This window comes from Pseudonaja textilis, chromosome Z, assembly GCF_049901715.1.
Source record: "Pseudonaja textilis isolate UNSWEBS1 chromosome Z, rPseTex1.2, whole genome shotgun sequence".
NCBI lineage: Eukaryota > Metazoa > Chordata > Lepidosauria > Squamata > Elapidae > Pseudonaja > Pseudonaja textilis.
In genome coordinates this window covers 17589438-17610512 of record NC_142008.1, presented here as the reverse complement: position 1 = coordinate 17610512, position 21075 = coordinate 17589438, and the positions used below count along the sequence as shown (strand labels likewise).

The 21075-nt window shown below is 38.2% G+C and overlaps 1 protein-coding gene across 12 annotated transcripts in view; it reads left to right on the top strand.

Moving 5' to 3' along the window:
* The window catches only part of ZEB1 (zinc finger E-box binding homeobox 1), a 91171-nt gene that overhangs the window by 8192 nt on the left and 61904 nt on the right, over window positions 1-21075 (top strand). The window contains exon 1 of one of the 12 annotated variants that reach the window (XM_087916568.1): window positions 16703-16935. The exons of 10 other annotated variants lie outside the window; for them this stretch is intronic. The gene's annotated coding sequence lies outside the window, so the exon portion shown is untranslated. Of the gene's footprint in view, window positions 1-16702; window positions 16936-21075 lie in introns of those variants that run through there. One more of the 12 variants, XM_087916564.1, reaches the window with a different exon arrangement.

Sequence of the window (21075 nt, the reverse complement as noted above, 5' to 3'; positions counted from 1 at the left end):
CACACTAAGGTATCAGACTGTAAGGGAAATTTATCTATTTATTAATACACATGTAATTTGTTGCCATAACAAAAATGTAAAGTGTTACAATATTATTCAGGTGTAGAGATTTTTGTTCACAAAAGTACTGTATGAACAGATCAATAAAAGCAAAGTTTGATTTTGATGTAAGGTTTTTTTGGCTTTAACAAAAGGCTATTACCACCTTTAAAGTGATAAAAGAAAGTGGAAAATATTTCCAAGCAATAGAAACTGTGATGACCACAGCTATGACTTGCCCTGAAAGGCTCACCCTGCATTGAACTGGAAAGTGAAGTGATATATGGAAGCTGTTACCTGATTAATCTCAGGAATCTGACGAGCTTGCAGTTGGCTCCCTGAAGTTTATAGTCTATCCACTGATAATCTGATTTAAAGCAATTTTACCTTAGTTTCTTGGGTAGTATAACATTAATTTAAAATCAAGATTTTTCATATATTTATATAATTATGGACAAGCCTAATCCCGAGGACCAATTACTATTGTTACCCTTACGTCTTTCATACTTCCCAAAAATGGCTCATATTCACATAGTGGCACTTGTAAGTTAACTAATCAGTGAAACATAGCAACAAAAATGAATGTGGAATTTATAATGTTTACCAGCAGTGACATAGTTTGACTACTTCTCTTTTAAAAGCGACTAGATACTGACTTGCAGAAAGCTGCTACTTATTGGGTTCTTGCTTAGCTGAGGATGGTAACTAAGGAAGAATGCTACTGCTTGCCTGGATTTGGGATTATATAAACTATTAGCATGCTTTTCTGATTTCAGTCTGTCAGTACTATGTTATAAAACTTTTTAGGCTATTCTCCTTTGCTCATATTAGGGAGCATTTTCTTGTTGAGGTAATTCATTTGTTCAACTTTTTTTATTTACATTGTCTTTTACATTTGCTTTTTAATGTATGCATCTTTTTCTTCATTTAATAAAACCCCTAAGGTTTAATAAGGCTACAAAATACAGAGCCTCAGCATGTCATTAAGCTTAAGTATATGTGATTACTTGTAGGATGAGTAGGTAATACAATAATAGGTGTGTACTGTAGCTGTGGATATATTGGAACTATCTATCTAACTATTGGTAGTTACACTATTTGAGATTGTAACTTAGCTGCTGTGGTACTCCAAAATCTTATTTCTGTCATCAATAATTTTAAGATTTGAGAGAGTGGTCTACATTTTAGCACTAGGCTAGAAAGTAGGACACTATGAGTTCTTTTCATGCCTTAGGCATGAAAGCCAGCTGGATGACCTGTGCCAATCACTCTCTCTTGGCCCAACACGTCTCCCAGGGTTGTGAGGAAAATAAGAGGAAGGAGAAGTAGGTACATTCATGATCTTAAATTATTTATAAAAATAATAAAGGTGGATTTTTAAAAAATCTTTTAAAAAGATCTATATCTGATTAAGACAAAAACATAAGTTGTTTAAATATCCATATTACATCTATTTCAAGGAATATTTGAGAAGATATGCTCAATATCAGAAATAGTTAAGATATGTGAGGTGGTACTTACTTTAATACAGGTGTATATTTCCCTGTCCCCCAGCTGAAAGTTGCACATGGATTTTAAAGGCATTGTAGTCCCAACATTTTAAAAATTATGTGGGGACTAGGACAAAAAAGGAACTTGGCCAAAGTAAAAACTTAACACTGAGCTTACATCCAAAACTTTTGGAAATTTCATGTTGCTTTTTGGTTTCTAGTTCAGTATTTCTGCTTAAGAGGTGTGCTAAACTACCTGTATTTGTGAGTTTGTGATAGGATAATTAGGGATATATTACAAAAAGCTGTAGCCCTTGAAAAATCAGAATGTGTTAGAATCTTTTGCTGCTGCTTGAATAGAACAAATTAACGTAAATAATAGCTGGTTAACTTACTTTTCTCAATTTGAACTATGGAAAGCAATAGAAAAGCTGGAAATCAGAAGTAGTCTTTATATGATGGAGTTATATTGGTTTATTTGAACATTAAGTTATAATTGCATTTGCACATTAATTGTGGTTCTCCATTAAAATTAAGTATAAAAACTACACTTAGGACTAAGATCAGTAAAGTTGGTGGTTTTTTTTTTTGCATAACACCTAATTGAACTATGGCTTTTACTTGCTCTCAAATGTGAATATTGCTACTAATATTAAACATTTTAAAGAAAACTGGACAAATGTATGTGGCTATCAGTGGCTATTGACCTTGATTAGCTGTTTAGCTCTACAGTTGCAAGTACCATACATTAAGTACCAGACTGCTAGTTCTGTTATGCTGCCTCATTATGGCTGGGAAGAACGGGGAACAAAAATTAATAGGGAATGTTCTTGGCAAAAGTATATAATCTCAACATGGCCATCCAAGGTGCGATCATCTCAACTGCCCAACTAAAGCAAACAGGCACCTATATTGGATACAGCAATATAGGAAGATACTGGAGGCAAATGATCATTTTAGTGACAGTGGCAAAAACACCATTCTCCAGTGTGCTGATGAGAGAATCCAAAGAATGGGTTACCTCCGTCTTTCTGCCCAGAGACTGAATTCTTTTAAATTTTTTAGGTACACCTCTCTTGACTGAGTTTTGACTCAGTCTTAGCACAAGAGAGACACATTTAGCAAAAGCTCCACAGAGCAAAAAGGCAAAGTTAAATTATTTGGATTCTCCTGAAAGCTGAATTCATGACGCAATCGCAAACAGCGAATGCAAGGCTTCCCCGGCTCAGCTGGCATGCGAATTGGCTGGCTTCCCCGGTCCAACCGGCACAGCCTCCGCAACGAAACAGTTGGCTCCCCCGGTCTTACTGGCACAGCTGCCATAACGATGAAGCTGGCTCCCCTGGTCCAACCAGCATAGCTGCTGTAACAATATGGCTGGCGACCTTGGAATTTCCAGCCCAGCTGCCATATTCCAGCTCATTCAAACAGAGTCGATGTTTGGCACAGTTTTCAGCAGCAGATATCTTGGTGCCTCCCCAGTAGGGGACCAGAAAGACTTCAATACAGTGAGAGAAAAGGACAGAGGAACAAAGGATGGAAGATACTTCTGTTTCAGAGAGTCATCAGGTGACTCATATGAGTGAGGGTGATTGGGGGACCCCAGTTCAGTCCCAAATTACCTAGAAGAGTCCTTTAGCATAGAGAGTGGGCAGTAGAAAAGTAGCTCCCTGAATAAGGGCAAAAGTCCTGCATTCCAAGAAAGCTTGTAAGACTCAGGAAAAGGACACCCAGAAGCGTCAAAGAGCCCTGGAGAAAGAGATCTCCAAAGCTGAGAGGCAAACTGAGTGATCGAGACAGGCAAATTTCCCTGAGGAAGTCCCATTCATTGCAGACTAATCCAGCCAGGAAGCAAGAAACGCTGAGCTCCCAGACTCAGTTGCCAGATGGTGCCAGAGAACAATCCCCACAATTACCATTTTTAAAAGGCAGCAATGAGGATCCCTTTGCCCTTCAGTCAAATAGACTGCCAGCAGAGTGTCATTGGGAGCCTATTTTAAAAAAGAAGAACCCTGCCCCAGAAGCCACCTTTATTCCCACAGCAGCAGGCTCCATCCAGAGGAGAACCAAGGAACTGAAATTTCTGAGCAGATGAAACTTCTGATCACAGAGGCCATATGTAGGGCATTTTTGCAGCATTTACAACAAAGAAGCCAAACTGCCTTTGTGGCATCAGACAATTCCCTAGATCATAGTCAATACTTGGCACCCCAAAGAGACTTGGCAAGTTTTAGGGAACCTCACCCACTTCATCCCTACAAAGTAGAGAATGGCTCTCAGGAGACGAAGACCAAAGAGAGCTAATACTCTCTGAGGATGAAGGGTTGGCTCTTGACTCCCCCCAGCATTCATAGGGTTCTTTTGCCCAGCCCTCTTTAAATACCTCCTGTATAAAGCCAAAACCACAGCCCACATGGGAGTTGAGCCAAGTACGTCAGAACCATCATTGGGACTACCAGACTCAAGTGAACTGCTCTTTTCAGAGCCAACCACAGAGAACGAGGAGATCCCCTCAACCAAATTATTCCAGGATGTGGTCCAGAGGCAATAGGTCCAACCAAGAACATACCTCAATCCAAGTGGGAATGACAAAAATATTACCATGTAACTCCAGACCTCGCTGAAGTGCTACAACTAACAACAGTAGACGGACCCGTGGTAGCCTTAACATCCTCTACTTTCCTGTCTCAAGACACGGCGGACACTCTGAAAAGAGAGGTCAGAAGGGCGGAGCTGACCCTTCACAGGGCACATCAGGTGGCGGCCAGGACTGTCAAGGCAACAACAACCGCTTCCTTTTTCAATAGTCTTTCCTTACTCTGACTTTACCAGATGCACGCGAGAACTCCGTCTGATGACCAACATTTCCATCAGGTCATCAACAAACTAGTAGCAGCGACGGAATTTTTGGCTGATGCCACCTTAGATGCGGCCAAATTAACTTCCATTGCATTGTTTGTAATGAGCTGCGGTCTGTTGTGGCTTCGCCACTGGCAGGTGGACATGAAGCCTAAATGGAAGCTAGCTTCTGCTCCCTTCAAGGTAGCAAGCTGTTTGGAAAGGCCATGGAGCCCATCTTGATGAAAACCAAAGACAGGAGAAAGTCCTGCCTTCCTATAGAGGTGAGCTGACCGAAGGCCCTTGCCTTACTTTCACAGGCCTTTCTTTCGGCCAACAGACACCGGATTGGGCTACTCCCAGAGGACATACCTCCATAGAGTTGACCGCCAACCAGATAGAACCAGATTTGGGGATAGAAACAGGCAACATTTCCAGGCCAAGCAACCATTTTTTGGTTCCAAAGGTCACCCCTTTTACTGCTCCAAGTGACCCCAGGTCCAACCCTCCCATTGGTAGATGCCTATGTCTATTAGTGAATCAGTGGGAGGCAACTACAACAGACACGTCCTAAACATGGTGAGACTAGGCCTCATGGTCACATTTCTCTCCACACCTCCAAGTTCCTTCGTACACTGCCCTATATCAAAAGATAACACAAAAAGAGGTCTCATTGAAGCCGCCTGTTGGACATTCAAGCAATCCAACCGGTTCCAGTGGACCAACAGGGACAGGGTTTCTACTCCATCCTATTTGTAGTCCCAAAGACTTCAGGGTGGGTGGTGTGGAGAGCAATTCTGGACCTGAAAAGATTAAACGACCATCTGATTTACAGGAGGTTCAAGATGCAGCTTTCCAGTCCATCCTGGAGATCATCCGGGAGGGCGACTTAACATCCATAGCACAGAACCCTACCGTTCGGTCTGTCCTCAGCACCCAGGGCTTTCACCAAACACTGGTGGCCCACCTCAGGACGATTCCAATCTGTGTCCAGTGTTACCTGCATGACATCCTAATCCAGTCTTCCTCCCATCTTTGGACGGCAGAGGATCTGCAAGTCACAATCTGGGTCCTTCAGGATCACAGATTTTCCATCAATTACAAGAAGAGCAACTGGCTCCTACCACCCGTTTACCACACCTGGGGGCGATCATAGAAACCTCAGTATGCGAGGTTTACCTATCTCAGGAGCGTCAAGACAGCATAAAAGCATTGGCAAATTGGATCCATGCGATCCGGTCAGTTCCACTGGTCCTCCTGTCACAGCTTCTGGGCAAGATGGTATCTTGCATTGCAGTTGTCCCCTGGGCACACCTGCAGGCCAGGATCTTACAGTGGTTTCTCTTACCCTACTAAAGGTCCGGCAAGAGTAATTCATCTGCCAAGGTCTGGGTTCCATGCAAGGTACGCTATCATTTCTGTGGTGGATGTCTCAGGCCATGACCAAGAGATATGCCTTCAAATAATCCAGTCACCTGACCATTACCACAGATGCCAGCCTCTTTGGCTGGGACACCCATTTTCAATTACAGATGGCACAGGAGCAGTAGTCGCAGTAAGACCCGGGGAACCTCAACTGGCTGGAACTCAGGACAATCCACCTGGCCCTAGGATGGTTTCAGGGCAAGATCTCTGGCCATCACATTCTCATTTTGATGGACAATGTAGTCACCAAGGCCCACATCTACCGTCAAGGGGGCACCCACTCCAGGACTCTCATGCGAGAGACAGAGTAATTGGGTCTCTGGGCAGAGAAGCATCTTCTTTCCATCAGAATGGAACACATCTCGTGGACAATGAATGTACAGGAGGACTGACTCAGTAGGGTCACAGTCAACCACTCAGAGTGGCACCTGTATCCAGAACTGTTCAGGGAACTATCAGAACGGTTTGGAGCCCCAGTCCTGGACCTTTGGCTACCTCATTAAACAGCCAGCTACTGGGATTGTACTCCAGATTTGCAACACTGGGGTGGAGGGGACCAGTGCACTCTGGACTCCATGCCTTGAGGTCTCATATGCCTTTCCCCCTCTTCCCTTGATCTCAGGGGTAATCAGAAAGGTGCTGGTGGAGAAGGCAGAGGTATTACTCCTGGATCCCCACTGGCCCAAACGGCTGTGTTTCGCAGATCTGGCCAGTCTGTCCATATCCAGGCGCTGGAGGATTCCACAGGACAGAATATCCCTCAATCAGGGAACCTTAGTCCATCCAGAACCACTATGGCTTCAACTGACCATCTGCATTTGAGTGGAGAGTTCTGAGACAGGGCAAGTTTTCTACCAAGGTAATCCAGACATCCAGGCCTCCAGGAGGCCGTCAGCTAGCAGAATCTATTACTTGACTTGGAATTCCTTTTGTAGCTGGTGGTCCAAAGGCAACATTGATCCCATCTCTCTATCAGTGGCCCAGATCCTGGAATTCCTTCAGGACGGGCTGGACAAGGGACTCTCTCCTAATACCATATGCAGACAGGTGGCAGCTCTGTCATCGGTGTTGTCATGCTGGGATCTGGAGTCCCTTGTCCATCATCCAATAGTGTGTAGCTTCATTAAAGGAGCAACCAACTTAAAACCTCCGGTGGTACACAGGTATCCTACCTGGGTCCTACCCAAGGTCCTTGGAGCCTTCAAACCTTTATGGGCAGCCAATCTACACTTACTCATCTGCAAGGTAGCCTTCCTTGTGGCTTTTACCTCAGCCACATGAATTTCAGAGCTGGCGGCCCTCTCCATAAGGGAGGACCTGTGTGTATTCCATTCAAACAGGGTGGTTCTATGCCTGGATCCCTCCTTTCTCCCCAAAGTTAATTCCTTGTTCTGTAGGGCACAGGAAATCATATCACCAGACTTCTGTCCAGGCCTGACCCATGCCCTGGAAAAGAAGTAGCACACCTTGGATGTCGGGAGGACCTTCCGCACTTAGTCAAAAGAACAGCTCCTTTCAGGAAAACAGTCTATGCTGAGTAGCAAGGTTACAGCATAGACCGTGGGTTGGTGGATATGGGCATGCATTGCCAAAGCATACAAGCTTCATGCTCTTCTGTTGCCCTGGCGAGTTATGACCAGAAGAAGTAAAAAAAAGAACATATTGATACAACGGGGGAGAGCAAATATCTAGCCAGAGTCTAACAATGGAAAAGATCACAAATTTCTCATATGCAAATTCCAAGTCAAGCTAAAGTGAAGGAACAAAGCCAACTAATTTTCATACTTTGTGCATATAGCTACCATTTCAAAGAAGGCATCGGGAATCACATTTGACTCCTGAACCTCATTTATAACGAATCAGAGGTATTGAAGTTGCTCAGGGTGAATCTAAAAAAGGCAGCCAAAAATCGAAACAACCAAAAAAAGCCAACTCAGAACAAACAGTGGAAATTGCCAAGAAGAGAAAAGAAGCCAAAGCCAAGAAAGATCTTGGAAGCAATATCGAGATTTCAGAGAACTGTTAGAAGAAGCAGTATTACAACATCTTTAAAGGCACTGTAGATAGAAAGAGATTGAAGATAGAAAAAAATTCTTTCAAAGCATTTCTGAATTCAGAGTGAGGTTCCAACTTCAAATTAATATGCTAAAGGATGTCAGTGGACAGATAATTGATTGAAAGAAGATCAAACAGAAATGGAGGGAATATCCATGTCAACATCCAAGAGCCTTCCAAAAATATTTACTAAGTACAAGAACTTCCAGTATTAGAAGATAAAGTTAAATCAAAACTCCAGTTTAAGCCTAATATTAGAGGAATTTATGATACATCTACACAAATATTGTAAGCAATAGAGGAATCTATAAATATATTAATTTACAAATTATGCCAGCAAATGTGCAGTATGACCTAGTAGCCAACAGATTAGAAGAAATCAGTTTGCATAACAATATCAAAAGAAAAAAGGCTTAACTGTGTAAGCAAACTATTGTACAATAGCCTTAATCTTGTATGCCACTATGCCAGTAAACAACGTTTAGAATTATCCCATGCAGGTTAGAACCATACATGGAAAAGGAGATAGCTTTAGAAAAAAATTGGGGAACAAAACAGAATGTCAAAAGGAAATAATTGTCTGATTCAATGGTTATAGATAGGTGTCTATGACAAACTGTAGAATGTGCTTATGAAAATGGGAATTCCAGAATATTTCATTGTCCTCATTTAAAACTTATACACAGGCCTATAAGCATAATTCGCATGCAGTTGTGTGAAATAAATAATGAAACCGACTGGATCCCACTTTGCAAAGAAGTTAATAAAGTCTGTATATTCTCCCCTTATTTATTCAACCTATATCACAAAAGCAAAAAAAATGTACATTGAAGAAGCAACATAGGAAGAGTATTTATGCTTTTGAATTTTGATATTGGAGAAAATGTCTGAGAATACCATGGATAGCCAAGAAAAACAAAAGAATCATAGAATAAGCAGTCCAGAAAGGTACAAATGTTCAAGCTTTAATTATATTTTGGACACATTATGGAAAGGCCTAATTCTCTTGAACAGTCAAATCAAGCGGGAAAGATGGAAGAGAAAAGGAGAACATTAAGGTAGATGGACTGGACTCATTTATGTTTGCAGCGGGTCCAGTGTTACAAAGATCTGGTTACTAAGGATGGACACAAATCTGATGGCATATGATCATCATCCATCAAGGAGAAATAGTGAAGGAAAAGATCTATCACCTTCCTAAAATTGGAAGATTCTTGTATCTCTCTGTTGATCACTGTGTGAATAGAATACTAAGCTAAATGGGCCGTTGGTCTACTCTAATGTAGTCATATTATTCTAATTATTATATTAATTTAATAACAGAGGTAGTGTTATATAACATTTTAAATCAAATAAATTTTATTTTGATTCATTGTGATGTCTGTGGCTATTAAACATTAAATTAATTGCATAGTTTGCTCTTAGGAATATAGTATTCTGAAAGTCAGAAATTCAGAAATGACTATGGTGTAAGTTTCTTATGAATCACAATTGCCACATAATATATAAATCAGGGTAAATAAAATGTTAGTTCATTAATCCATATTAAAATAAAAGAGAGCAAATATAATAATGGCCACTAGCCTGAATGACTTTTGAAGAAAATTCATTGCATCCATGGAGGAAAAGTTATCAATGACCTATGAGTTACACAAATTCTAAATTTTTAATATAGCTTGCTTGGTTTTGACTTACATGATCTTAATTATTATATAAATCACAATTAAACCAATCATAGCATAGTATGTTATATGAATCCAGCTATTGTGCAATTAGGTACATTATAATTTAATAGATGCACACAAAATGGAAAAGGGTTTTATTTCAAACTTGAAAACAAACCAATGCCTCTTAAAAGTTTTGTTGAATCATTTCAGCCTGGCTGAGGTTTGGCAGAAAGAAAACTTGAAATGATTTACCAATTAAATGTTTAAGTAAAAATAAATACCTAAATAGTTCAATTATTTTGGTCATGGGAAATAGAATTCAGAATAAGTTCTTATAGTACAGGTGTATGAACAAACACCAGATGGCAATATAGAGGTAGAGAAAAATTTAAACTGTTTATTGCCATCCAATGAACGTGTATTTCTGCAACCAACTTTTTCATAGCCTCCCTAGCATTTGAGACTATTATAAGAGTAAGCACCAATCCTGAGGCCAATATACACTAGAAGAATTGCTTTTTCTATTGTTCACTTTGTAGGCATTTTATCTTCATCTAAGTCCAGAATGGTTTCCTCTGTGTCAGAGAGCATCCCAATTGCAAGAATTTCCAATCATAGCAGCTAAAACAGAATGGAACACATGAAACACTTGTACCCAGATAATCACAGATCAAAAAATAAAATGAGCCACATTTCAGTCCATGTCTGGAACAGACCATCCAAAACAAACATACTTCTGTTTGGCTGTGGACTATTTGAAAACTTCTGTTCCATGCAAAAGAACGTGTGTGTTCATCAAACATTTTGGACATTCTTAACTTCTAGTATTACAGTGCTGAAGAAAATATGCAGGGAAATGCTATTGCAACTTTGTTCTCAGCTTGATATAAGTATTTGGGGGGCAATGCAGGTTATACACTCATGGGCTAAATTTGCTTTTAATGTATACAAGTTCTTAACATCTTAATGAGTAGTTACTTAAAATGGTGTGAAATTATTTGCGAAGTAGAAACCATAGGTAATTCACACATTGCTTTTCAGATAAATTCTACATTCAATGAAACATAAGCATTAGTTTATATAATCTATATATAAAGAATCCATTATACTTAAAGAATAACATAAATCCCTTATTTTGTAACTGAACATAGCTCATAACTATTAATCCACTAGGATATAAACTAAAATAAAAACTTGCTCATAGACATTCTTCTCTGTAATGTCTACCTATCACAATGAACTTAAATGTTATAGTTTGCTTATGTGCTTATCTTCTAAGATTACTATTTTTCCTTTTAGTATGCTTTTAGGCTACAATATATCCTTGATATAAATATCATATAAAAGAGGTAAAGAATCAATTGTTGAATAGTACCAATCTATCTCCCTATCACAACAGTATTAATTAGCCAATAGGCTAAAATCTGCTATAGTTGAATAACCAATAAAATATATTTGATGTCAAAGATAGCTGTGAAGAGATATCATTTCTCTTTTATACAAGAACAAAAGCCTATCTATGACTACCCTAGTCTGTATGGGCTATATTATATGGGCGACTTGATATAATCAAATATGATGTATGTGCTAGATGAGGAGATCTTTTGATAGAGTGTAATGCAGATAGAGATCAAAGCCTTTTAAATCTACTTTTCCTAATTGTTTTAGCTTTCTTTGAATTTGAGATTTTCCACAAAACGGGGGGGGGGAATCTTCATTGTACAACATGAGTATAAAGTCTTATAAACATTCCTTGTTGTTTTTTTGTATACTTTTTGAAAACATCCACCAAGTCAATTGAGTGTTAGTGAACAACACACTAATCAGATATTACAAGTCACAAGAAAATAAAATTTCAGTATAACTAGAAACTTCAGGAAACTGTTAATATTACCAAAGAAAAACAACTGATGGGAAAATATTGAGAGAGCTAGTCAGCTTATATCCGGAAAAGCTGTAGCAATGCACTTTATGCTTCAGAAAGTGATAAGTATAATTCCACTGAATTGTTGCCATAGAATAGCAATTGGTGTTGCTGTAATTCATAGTTACCGTGATTCACAATAAATAGAGTAAAAATGTCCATAACAAGAAAAAAAATATTTTGTGCTTAAAATTTTAAGTGTAAAACAAAGAAAAAACTTGTAAGAAAAGAAGAAACAAAGGAGTGCATCTTTGAAATTTCTAGCAAAAGGAGGGCAGCAGAATGTGACTTTAGCAAGAGATCAAAATATCTAGAGCTGGCCCTGTGTCAGACCATGCTTTCTACAGCCCAATTAATGGATTCTGCTCCTGGTCCCGGAATGAAAGAAAGACCACAGGTTTACCATTTCTCCTCCACTAAAGATTTCCAGTTATCCTGATGCTAAATAAGGTTAGAAGGAAAAAGTAGAATAATTCTTGTCATTTTCACATTGTTTTTAAAAAAACCATCCTTACAACATCAATGCACATAGACAGAAAAGAAGAGGGGACTGTGAGTGGGCGGATGGGTGGGGAAGGTAGGGATAGGGCTTGGGTGAAGGATTTGTTTATGAGGAACTATGATACAGTGGGCAAACTAAGCAGCAGGGCTTCAGACAGGGCAAGTTAGAAAATCTCATTTTTGGAAGAAAGCCTGAAAACCTGTCCAGAGAAATTGCATTTGAATGAGAATGGTATCATGTATTCCCGCCTTCTAGAAGTGATAGGTAGCTTATGGTTGCACTGGAGTAAGCTAGAAACAAATCTTCCCTAAGAAATATCCAAAATAAATATTGGATTAATTAGAATTTACTAGAAATAGTTTCTCCCAAATAGAAAACAAGAATTGTTGATAGTAAAGCATCCCTGGGAAGAGATTGATAGTGTAGCAATCTGATTTTAAGTTTGGTTGAGGTTATTCTCTATTTATCTAATTTATATAGCCATCCACCTCACAAGCAATGGATTCAGGAAAGTGTACAGCAAAGCTAAAACAATATTGCTAACACTGATACATAAATATAAAATATGAAGTACTTTGCCCAGTTTGAATAAGTTTTCCTTTCTATGCAACATGATCATTCCATTTAAAAATTTTAAAACAAAATAGTCCAAGTTACCTGGAGTATCAGAAAAGAAATATTTTTACTGGAAATTGATTGATGCCATATTGTAGATAAAGATACTTGCATTGTAGACTTGTTTTTGAGGGAATGGGAGTAGGAAATTTACAGGTTGCCCATGAGGAAAGCTAAATTTTTGTTTGTGTGTGAGAGAGAGAGTTGATTAATGTTATGTCCTTTGTTGATAAAATATATTGAAAGTAAATAAGAAGTGAAGTAGAAACTCTAGAATGAAACTTTATATATATAACTTTATATAAACTTTATATATATATATATATATATATATATATATATATATATATATATATATAAACTTTATTTTTATATACATACACACACACACACACACACACACACACACACACATATATATATATATATATATATATATATATATATATATATATACACACACACACACACACACACACACACACACACATACATACATATATATGGCATTCAGCTTTGTTCAGGTATTTTCCCACGTCATTGTAGTTGTGCTTTTAAAGTTGTAGCAACGTTTCGACAGAATCTCATCTGCCATCATCAGGCCAGAAGCCTGAACACCTGAAGCAATTAGTATACAACGTTTCCAACAGAGAACTCACCAAAACAGAAACAGATGTCCTAACCAAAGGATTCAATTATGCTATAGCACCCCAAAAAATCCCCACAGAATCCATCATATGTGCAGTAGAAGCCAGCCTAACCAAATTAAATACAGATGAAGCTGACAAAATAAGACACCAAGTTACCAACATCCTCTGCACGAGTAAACCACCCAAAAGCAACTTGCAGAAAGAAGAAATTAAAGCGCTACAAACCCTGAAAAGAGATAACAGCATAATCATACTCCCAGCAGACAAAGGGAATGCCACAGTAGTAATGGACAGAAAAGACTATGAAACAAAATTGACAGACCTACTCCAAGACTCCACATACAAACCCATAAACACAGACCCAACCACATACCTGGAAAAATTAACTAAGAAGAAAATTATAACCAGCCACATGAGCAAAGAGATCCAACAGACAATCATCCCAAGAGAAAAATCTTCCAGTTGCCCCAAACTATACGGCCTCCCAAAAATACACAAAGAAGGCATACCTCTCAGACCCGTAGTCAGCTCCAGAGGAGCACCACTACAAAACCTAGCCAAATACTTAGCAAAACAGCTACAGCCCCATGCTGAAACAGCAGCTTCACATGTACAAAACTCATACCACTTCTTGGAAATGATCAAAGATCTACATGTGGAGCAAGAAAATCTGCTTGTAAGTTTTGACGTGGTTTCACTATTCACTCAAGTCCCGATAAAAGAGACCCTTGAAATCATCAAAAATAAATACCAACCAGCTAAACACCTCATGGAACTAACAGAACACTGCTTAACCAACACATATTTCATATACAAAGGACAAAGATACAAACAAATTGAAGGAGCCCCTATGGGATCACCACTGTCACCCATCATTGCAAACCTGTTCATGGAAGAATTCGAATCCAGAGCCCTGGCCAATGCCATCCACAAACCCAAACTATGGTTAAGATACATCGATGACACATTTGTGATTTGGCCCCATGGAAAAGAAAACCTAAACAATTTCCTAACACACCTAAACAGCACACACCCCAAAATCACGTTCACCATGGAAACAGAAACAAACAAACAACTACCATTCCTAGATGTACTAATCTACAAAAAGACAGATGGCACACTAGGACACAACGTATACCAGAAGAAAACACGCACTAACCGCTACTTCGCCCAATCCCACCACCACCCAACACAGATAAACTCCGTGGCTAAAACACTAATTACCAGAACCAAACGCCTGGCAGACAAGACACACATTAAGACTGAACTATGCACCCTGACTAAGGTACTGACAGCCAACGGCTTCCACAAAAGCAAAATCACTGGCTTGATCCACAAAAACACACTGAGACATAATAGAGACCCAGAAGATGAACAGACCTATGGAACAGCTGTCCTGCCCTACATAAGAGGTACTACAGACAAAATTAGTAAGATACTGCACAGACATCACATCAAGACTGCCTTCAAAACAGACAGAAAAATAGCAGCCATCCTTAGAAACCCCAAAGATAAAATCGACCTGGAAAACCAAGGCATATATGAAGTCCCCTGTGCATCATGCCCGGGCACATACATTGGACAGACCAATAGAAGAATAAGTACCTGCCTGGATGAACACAAAAATGCAGTCAAAAAGCTGGAACACACTTCCTCACTAGTCCAACACATGGAAACCACAGGTCATAGCATCAACTTCAATGGCACCAAAACCCTAGCCACTATAGAAAACCCCAGCCACAGAATCATCAGAGAAGCCATAGAGATTGAAAAAAGACCAGAAAGCCTGAACAGAAGAGATGATTCCACCAGACTGTCAATCATTTGGAAGCCTGCACTCACAAACAAAAAAATCTCCACACCACAAGCCAGGCAAACACCTGGGCACAGACAGATCCCCCCTGATACCTCCAGCTCAAACACACCCCAACCAGGCACCCAGACGAAACCTAGCTTCCTAACTAATGATAGCCGTCCATTTACCCGGAGCCAAGCTGCACTAACACAATGTTGCCAGCCAATCAAGAGACAAAAAGAGCCAAAAAACAGACAGGAGATATTAGAAACACCAATCAAGCAGAACACAGCAAACTCCAAGACCAATAAACACAGACCAAGACTCCCAACCAATCAGGGTGAAGAAAAAACCATTCTGGCACAGCAATAGGCTGCCCCAAATTTAAATCTGAAACCAGTATAAAAGCCTGACTCACAGATGAACACTATACAGAAGCCTGATGATGGCAGATGAGATTCTGCTGAAACGTCGCTACAACTTTAAAAGCACAGCTACTATGACTTGGGAAAATACCCGAGCAAAGCCGAATGCCATACATGTAAGTAAGTACCTGTGAAAACTTAAGAAAACATACACATACATACATACATACATACATACATACATACATACATACATATATATATTCCTATACAGGTAGTCCTCAGTTTATAACCATTCATTTAGTCACCATTCAAAATTACAACATTACTGAAAAAAGTGATTTACCGGTCCTCATGTGTTGCAGCATCCCCATGTCAATTGACCATATTTCGGTCATTTGGCAACTGGCATATATTTATGACAGTTGCACTGTCCCAAGATTATTTTATCACCGTTTATAACCTTCTCATCCAACTTCAGACAAGCAAATTCAGTGTGGGGAAGAGTGATTTTTTTTTAGAGAATTGTGGCAACAAAGATCTTAAAATGAGACACAACTCACTAATGAGAACAATAAAGAAAGCTTAGGATTGAAATGAGGGGTCGTTGGTGCTCTCCGAGCTTGACTGTTTTATTGTAGATGGTTTTTTTACTCAACCTCAACAACATTATCAGACTAGGATCAAGGACCCCTCACACTCACTTAACTACCTTACTTAATAACAAAAAATTGAGGCTCAATTGTGGTTGTAGGTTGAGGGCTATCTGTACAGTATCCATTCTAAATGGAGATGAATATTCAAGTACATTTTACATGTTTCATATTCATGTATTTTATATGTAATCATTGATATTTCTACATCCCTACTTTTTTTAAGGGAGAGGTAAAATCGTAGCTGTATCAGTTAAAACTTTTTCATGATTTGCATATTGATAGTAAAATACTGCTTAAATAACTAACATTTAAATTGCAAAAATATTAATCTTCCTGTATTATATGTGTTTATTTTCCATATAATATATATTCCTCGTGGTTGCAGACAGTGTTTGAAAGCAGAATTTGTTTGGGAAATACATGAATTATAAACAAGGAAATTTATATTTATTGTCTAGATATAGAATGATATTATAGTAGATTTGACTAGGCAATACTAATCTACTTCAAATAATATTATGTTCTTTGCATTTGTTGTTTCTTGCATTTTGCTTGTAACTTGAATATGACTATCTCTCAATCTCTTTTGCCGAAAGCCTCTAATCATTGCAAATATACAAATTACATTTTTTTCCCCTGAAATTCACAGAGAGTTTAATGTACAGTTCTCTTCCAGTCAACTGCAGGAAAATGAGAGGGCCCTACAACTTATTGATGTCCTCCATCTCTTTCCTCTCCCTGTTGTATGTGAAGCAAAATGGGAAAGAAATGTGTCTCTCTTCCCCTCGTGTCTTCAGCCTGAATGGGATACCATGGATTTTTGTTTTTCCTGAAGAGATTACAAAGAAAATGACAGATCATCTCTGAAACATTGACAAAGATGGTTTTCCCACTATAAGTCAGTACAACATACGGTAATGTACTTATCTGTGGCCCAGCCTATTCGAAATGTCTTTCCAGATTTAGTTTGACTCAGAGTTTCCAGTCTAATAAAGTTTAGAAAGGTAAAAAAGAAAATGCAACAAAAAGGTGTTAGAGATCTTTAAAAAGAGCAATCTAAGCAGTATGGGTGAAGAAAAAGAAAACAAATCAGTTGAGCATAGCATATCTCCATTTTATGTGTGTATCCTTTTTTCCAATTTAGATTTCTCCTGTTGTTTTCTTCATATGTGTGCCGGTACAATCACTTATTTTTGAATTTTCTCATGATAATCATTTATATATGTGCCCATGGAGCTCTTCAAACAATTTCAAACAAGCCCAAAAATGTTTGGGAACTTCTGAGACAATTAGTTTATATGCAATTTTTAGATTTTTTTTTTCATTTTTATTTGAGATAGCCGGGCAATTTTTTAATCCTGCCCTGGAGATTAAGAAGAACTGAAGAATGAGAAGTCTTCAAGTTTTGAATATCAATGATAATTAGAAGCAAAGCAGTGGGTATAGTTATTATCATTTGATTATGCTATATTAATAATTGGGAATATGTTTGCATTTATAGTTTATATTTTTCATACCAAGACAGATGAATAGTTTGTCCCATTTATTTCAAATCTTTTCTGTTGGAAATATTTATTAAATTAAGTCACGTACCTGGCATGTGCACTGAATGTTTTTATGTCACTTATGTTTAATATCACATACAGGCTAATGTGTTCATTTTATCCCATTAATCCTTAAAAGTGCAGTACATACGTGTTGCTTATTTGTGGGATAAATAGAATGCATGGCAAATGGAAGTAAAAGAGAAAGCTATCCAAGATAATAAAGAAATCCGGTTGCATTCCAAAGCAAACTTGTGTGAGCTATATCCTCCAGATGGAATGTGCTTCTTCAGAATTTGTGTATTGGAAGCTGATATCTCAGCAAAACTTTATTTCTCTCAGATTTTATAACCTAACCTAAGAGGTATATTTAAATTTATTTTTCTTTTAAAATGTAATCGCTGCTTGGAACTGATTGAAAACATAACAGCTGCCTCATACCTTAGAAAAAGGGCTGCAAATACCTCTGGGGAAAACAGATTCTCCCCTCTCTCCCTCCCCTCCAATTAGACTTCCACATGCAATTCTTAATTGTTTGTTTCACTCCATTCTAATATATCAGATGTCAATTGTATATGGATGTAGAGTTTAATCATTTATATTAAACTAATTATTCAGCAAAACTGATATAGAAATAATCTGAAATGTTATATCATATATGTTGCTAGTTGTGTAAATTCAGTTCTTTAGTTATGTTCCTAAAATCCAGAATAGTCTTTATCTGGATTAAAAAATAATTTTAAAAATAGTTCAAATATAAATTTAAATATAAATCAATTTTTAATTACCAGGTCAGGATTGAGTTCAACTTTGTTTACGTAAGTAAAATTCCAGCCGATATTGTTCACACTATAAATGTATTAGATCACACCTCCCTTTGCATATGTAAGTAGAATAAACTGTTATTCAGTTATCAAAGGATATAAAATAGAAATGTTCCATATTAGTCCACAAGAGGGCCCCAGGAAACAGCAAGATCCTTGGTAGTCTGTAAGAGAAGGTGGCTTTTTAATATAATAACCAAAAAAGTTGGCTCTTTTATGGTAACAGCAATTGTGGTATTATTTTTTATTTATTAATCCATGCATTTATGGCCTTCACAAGTCTGTAAAGCAAATGAAAGCAATTTCAGTTAACAAAGACTACATTTAATGACCAAGTTGCCAGTCCCAATTGTGATCACTAAAAAAGAACTACCTGTATATGAAAGTGCTTTTCAGCATTGAGGTCTACACCTATGTCTAAACCAATCTGCCTCTCCTTATGATTAAAATCCAAACCTACAGTAAATGGACTTTTTTTGACGGACTTTGTAAACTCTTCAGTTTACTTATTTTTTAGAAAATAGATATGAGATTTATAAAGAATAAAAAAAATACACAGAAATTGCTATGTGCATATAACATAAGTAGGGGTGACCTCCATGTGATTGCAACATGTAATATAAAATGACTGGGGCTAATGTATATAAAATGGCAAAGGCAGAATTGAAACAGTAAGGAAAATGCATTTTAAATGGAAAATACAATGGAAAATAAAATGTGTGGCAAAGTTAGGGCCAAATGATAATTAGACTCATACCTGTGTGGCCAAAAGATTCTCAGAGCAGCTCACTGGTTTTAAATAAGTTATAATCAAACAAAACATCTTAAATGATAGCTTCTATTTATGTATACTTAGAAGAGCATCTTAAATTAATGGTGCTTTAAATCTTGATCTTTCCTGCACATCTTTTATGCAAGTGGCTGAAAATGCTTGAATGCTAATTTGGAGCTCTAAAGTGGACTTTATTTATTTATATCCCACCTTTATTATTTTTACAAATAACTCAAAGTAATGAAGATATCCAACACACCTTGCTATATTTTCCTGTTAATTGTTCTTCAACTGCTTTCTGGCTATTGAAGATCATTTTAAAAATAACTGGTTTGTGGGTATTTAGATAACTTCTCACTGATTAACTATACAATTATAAATATATGAAAAGTATACATTTATATACCAGTTTTTTAAAACAAAACATATTTTTAAAGATGTTCATATCCTACAATGTTCTCAGTTCAAATAATCTATCCCCAGTTTACTTCTCCACACTTAATTGTGGTATAAAAAGTATTCTATCTGCCCTCTTTTGCTCAGATTCCCATTTTCCAGAGATGACCATTAAATAAGTGGCAATATTTTTTGGTTTTTAAAATTACATCCCTGAGGGTTTCTATTTAAATAATGTACAGGTGAAACTCAAAAAATTAGACTATCGTGCAAAAGTTCATTTATTTCAGTAATGCAACTTAAAAGGTGAAACTAATATACGAGATAGACTCATTACATGCAAAGCAAGATAGTTCAAGCCGTGTTTTGTCATAATTGTGATAATGATGGCTTACAGCTCATGAAAACCCCAAATCCACAATCTCAGAAAATTAGAATATTACATGCAATCAATAAAACAAGGATTGTACATAGAACACTATCGGACCTCTGAAAAGTATAAGCATGCATATGTACTCAGTACTTGGTTTGGGCCCCTTTTGCAGCAATGACTGTCTCAATGCGGTGTGGCATGAAAGCTGTCAGCCTCTGTGGCACTGCTGAGGTGTTCTAGAAGACCAGGATGCTTCAATAGCAGCCTGCAGCTCTTCTGCATTGTTCGGTCTTATGTCTCTCATCTTTCTCTTGGCAATGCCCCATAAATTCTCTTTGGGGTTCAGGTCAGGCAAGTTTGCTTGCCAATCAAGCACAGTAATCCCACGGTCATGGAACCAGGTTTTGATGCTTTTGGCAGAGTGGGTAGGTGCCAAGTCCTCCTGGAAAATGAAGTCAGCATCCCCATAAAGCTCATCTGCAGAAGGAAGCATGAAGTGCTCCAAAATCTCCTGGTAGACGGCTGCGTTGACCTTGGACTTAATGAAGCACAGTGGACCAACACTAGCAGATGACATGGCTCCTCAAATCAACACAGATTGTGGAAACTTCACACTGGACTTCAAGCATCTTGCAGTGTGTGCCTCTCCATTCTTCCTCTAGACTCTGGGCCCTTGGTTTCAAACGAGATGCAAAAGTTGCTTTCATCAGAAAAGAGGACTTTGGACTACTGAGCAACAGACCAGGTCTGTTTTTCTTCGCCCCAGGTAAGATGCTTCTGACGTTTGTTATTCAAAAGCATCATGACAAGAGAAATACGACATTTGAATCCTATGTCCAGGATCTGTCTGTGTGTGGTGGCTCTTGATGCACTGACTCCAGCCTCAGTCCACTCCTTGTGAAAGTCCCCAACACTTTTGAATGGCCTTTTCCTGATAATCCTCTCCAGGCTGCGGTCATCCCTGCTGCTTGTGCACCTTTTTCTTCCACTCTTTTCCTTTCCACATAACTTTCTATTAATGTGCTTTGATACAGCACTTTGGGAACATCCAACTTCTTTTGCAATTACCTTTTGAGGATTTTCCACCTTATGGAGGGTGTCAATGATGGTTTTCTGCACAACTGTCAGGTCAGCAGTCTTTCCCA